The sequence below is a fragment of the Salvelinus sp. IW2-2015 genome, unplaced genomic scaffold, assembly GCF_002910315.2.
Source record: "Salvelinus sp. IW2-2015 unplaced genomic scaffold, ASM291031v2 Un_scaffold10468, whole genome shotgun sequence".
NCBI classification, from domain to species: domain Eukaryota; kingdom Metazoa; phylum Chordata; class Actinopteri; order Salmoniformes; family Salmonidae; genus Salvelinus; species Salvelinus sp. IW2-2015.
This window is the reverse complement of record NW_019951726.1, coordinates 1-4,031: the sequence shown is the minus strand read 5'-3', so window position 1 is coordinate 4,031 and position 4,031 is coordinate 1. Positions and strand designations below refer to the sequence as shown.

Below are 4,031 nucleotides of genomic sequence, written 5' to 3'. Positions count from 1 at the left end.
ATAAGTCTAGTGATCATCAAACCGCCAAGCTGAGTGTCAAAACCGACACCTGCGAAATCACATGCTCTATAACAGAAAGGAGGAGAATATATGCATATGTTTTACCATTGTCTTTATCCTCTCAATTGCATATGAACTTGTAGTGATCATAGCATTATCGCCCAAATACACTCCTCTATTTTGTATTGCTATTCTTATTTAACCTTTATTTAACATTTATTTAAACTTATTATACTTTTATTAACCTTTTATTTACCCTTTATTAACCTTGTATTTATAACTTTATTTAACCTATTAATTTAAAGCTTTAACTTGAGGCAGATCAGATAACCCTATAAGGAACTTCCGCTTAAGTACCATGTAGCATTAATCTACTAGATAAAAAATAGCAAGCGAAAGAAAAGGAAAATCCAAATAGACAAATGTAACAGTAACCACAGCGTAAACAGTGGATGAAGATAAAATCGATGGATGTAATCTTTAACTTAATATAGTAGCTGCTCCGGCTCTGTGAGTCGATGAACCATGTGATTGTGACAAGTAATGACGGAACGACATGTAATTTCACCGGCTGAAGTGTCAGATAATTGACCTCTGTCCTTGCACCGGATACGACTGAGAGTGCTTTCTACAGCATGCCTAATGACGGCAAAAAACACTTTATACACCTTTAACAGACGATGTAACTTATAGGGCTATTGCATATTTTTTATTTTTTTTTTTTTTTTTCTTTTTTTTTTTTTTTTTTTTTTTTTTTTTTTTTTTTTTTTTTTTTTTTTTTTTTTTTTTTTTTTTTGTTATTAACGCATATGTTGTAGTTCCTATAGTGGCTTTCAATATTCGCTGTTAACTCATATTGTTGTAGTATCCTATAAGTAGGCTTATAATGTCCCCTGTTAACTCAATATGTTAGTAGTTCCTAACTGTGGCTAATATGCTCATGTTAACTCATAATGTTGTACGTTGCATATGGTGATCTTCATATGTCCTGTTACATCATATGATTGTAAGTTCCTATCAGTGGCTTCATATAGTCCTGTTAACTCATAAATTTCTTCAGCCTCACTGAAGGAGTGAAGAGGTGGCGTTGCCATTCTTCAAACCAACTGTCTGTGTGGCGTGCGAGCCATGTTCAGTTCTGTCCTGTGATAGTGATACGGCGAGGAACTTAAAAAACTTCCACTTCCTCACTGCTCGACGCCTTTCATTGTGGATAGGGGGGGTGCTCCTCTGCTGTTTCTTGAAGTCCGCCGCATCATCTACTTTGTTTTGTTGATGTTGAGTCGAGAGCAATGTTTTCCTGACATACACAGATCGGAATGCACTCACCTCCTCCCTATAGGCTGTCTGGGTCGGTTGTTGGTGATGCAAGACCCACACTGTTGTGTCGTCTGCCAAACAGTGATGATTGAGTTGGAAGGCTGCCATGGCCACATGCAGTCGTGGTGAACAGGGAGTACGGGGAGACAGGAGGGTGCCCGCAGTGTTGCAGTGTTGATGTCAGTGAGTGGAGATTGCTGCTTTGCTACCTTCACCACCGTGGTGGCCGGCCCGTCGAGAAGTATCCAGGACCCAGTTGGCCACAGGGCGGGGTTGAGATCCAGGGCCTCCAGCTATGATGATGAGCTTGGGAGCGTTCATGGCTGGTTGAATGCTGAGCTGTAGTCAGTTGAACAGCATTCTTACAATACGTATTGCTCTTGTCCGAGCATGGGATAGGGCAGCGTGCAGGTTGCGATGGTTGATTGGTGTCATCTGTGGGACCTGTGGACCTGTCGGGGACGGTATTGCAAACTGAAGGGGTCTAGGGTGGCCGGTAAGGAGTGGTGTATATGGATTCACTTGACGCTAGCCTTCCAAGCACTGTCATGATAGGAGAAAGTGAGCGCTACGGGCGGGTGACTATTTAGTCAGTTACGCTTTGCCTTCTTGGGTACAGGCACAATGGTAAGCATCTTGAAGCATATGGGGACAACAGAGCTGGGTGTAGGAGAGCAATTAAATGTGTCCGCTAAACACCCACCAAGCCAGCTGGTCTGCGCATTAGCTCTGAGACCGGCTAGGGGATGCCGTCTAGGCCAGCAGCCTTCGCGGTGAGAGTTAACATGTTTAAATGTTTATCTCACATCAAGCCACTGAGAAGGAGAGGGGGGATGGGACGCAGTCTTTTTAGCCCGCTGAGCCTGATGGTGCACTGTATTATCCTACAGTGGGCAAAGACGGTGTTTCTTAGTTTGTCTGGACAGCGTGCGTCCGGTATCTGGTGAAGTGGCTGTTATTTGTTTTTGTAGTCCGTGATTTCCTTAGACCGCTGCCACATACATCTTGTGTCTGACGTTTGAATTGCGACTTCCACCATTGTCCTTTCGTACCCGCATTTTTGCTTCGTTGAGTTGTCTTCAGACGGCTTAAAGGGATACTGCAGGATGTTGTCCCTTTTATCTACCTCCCCAGAGTCAGATCAACTCGTGGATACAATTTTATGTATTTGTGTCCAGTATGAAGTAAGAGGTAGTTTCGCAAGCCAATGCTAACTAGCGTTAMCCTAGTGATTGGAAGTCTATGGGTATCTGCTAGACACAGATAAATAAAAATGGTATCCACAAATTCATCTGACATTGGGGAAGTAGATAAAAAAAGGGCCTTAATGCCAAAATCCCAAAGTATTCCTTTAATACTGAATGTCCCTTTTAATARTGAATATTATGGATTATTCTGTGGATAGTGATTGACACCAGACTGAACAGAGGACACACGGATAATTCCCTATTGTAATTGTATTGATGACATCCTATGAACACTGTGTGATTCTGTAGCAGCTGACAYAGTCACTGRCTTTTCTTCATTTACAAGCAGCTCAGGCTGGTGTTTACAGAACATTTTGGTCTGAAATGAGAGAAAAAARATTAGGATGATTATTACTACTTTCTATTAATTATGCAATAGAAACTATTTTCTTAACCGTATGGATTATGTTGGAAAGTCATTTAATCACTCAAATAAGTTACTACTCTTCCACAGGTCTCGTCCTGTAATAATTGTGCTATTGAGCAACACTGCCCTCTATTGACTAAACAACAGAAATACAACACTAATATATATACTCATTACAGTAACCAAGTCTAAAACGTTTCCATTCATTTTCATTGCAGGTTATGGACACATTGTCCAAACTGTCCAGCACTTCGATTTCAGAACAAACTGGAATAAAGTCAGTTCTGGTGTTAATTTTAATTTCTAAATCAAATGATGTTGTGTTTTAGTACATGTTTTGAGCCGTTGCTGATTTCGTGCTTTTCGTTCCAAAAGGCCTTTTCCTTCAGAGGAGAGTCTAGAAGAAGACGAGGACATCTATAACCATCTGGTGGATCTGATTGAGTATGTCTCGCCTTACCTCTGGGTTCCCAGGGAGCACAAGACGTTTTCAACCAAAAATACACATTWTCAACCAAWAATACACATCACCAGAAAATACACATTTTCAATGTCTTTTCAACCAAAAAAGACAAATGTTCAATGTTTTTTCAAATAAAATACACATATTCAACCAAAAACACGCATTTTCAACATATTTTTGAACTGTCTAAATCCTCATGATCTCTCCTGTCTTGTGCCTCTTGACAAATGAGGGTTGTGAGTGTCATTCTAGCTAGTGTGATAATGTGTTGCTCCTTCCTGTGTGTGTGACAGTGAGAAAGCTGTGGAGGATGAAGAGGATCTGTATGACTGTGTCTACGATGATGAAGATGGTGGTGAGATCTACGAAGATCTGATGAAGATTGAGGCTGTTCCTCCTCCTCTGGTTAGTTCTCCCTCTTTCTCTCTCTCACTCTCTCACTCTGTCTCACTGTCTCTTTCCCTCTCTCTCTCGTTCTCTCTCTCTGTCTCTCTCTCTCTCGTTCTCTCTCTCTCTGTCTCTCTCTCGTTCTCTCTCTCTCTCTCCTCTCCCTCTCGTTCTCTCTCTCCGCATCTCTGTCATCTCCTCTCTGTCTCGTCTCTCTCTCTCTCTCTCTCTCTCAAATTCAAACTTA

General features: G+C 41.4%; 1 long non-coding RNA gene across 1 annotated transcript; it reads left to right on the top strand.

Annotated features, from left to right (window-relative positions):
• The first annotated feature begins 3,150 nt into the window (after nucleotides 1–3,150).
• LOC112079950 (uncharacterized) lies at nucleotides 3,151–3,796 on the top strand. Its single transcript, XR_011479431.1, has 3 exons — nucleotides 3,151–3,211; nucleotides 3,310–3,378; nucleotides 3,691–3,796. It is a non-coding gene; the product is annotated as an uncharacterized lncRNA (long non-coding RNA).
• The last annotated feature ends 235 nt before the right edge of the window (nucleotides 3,797–4,031 follow it).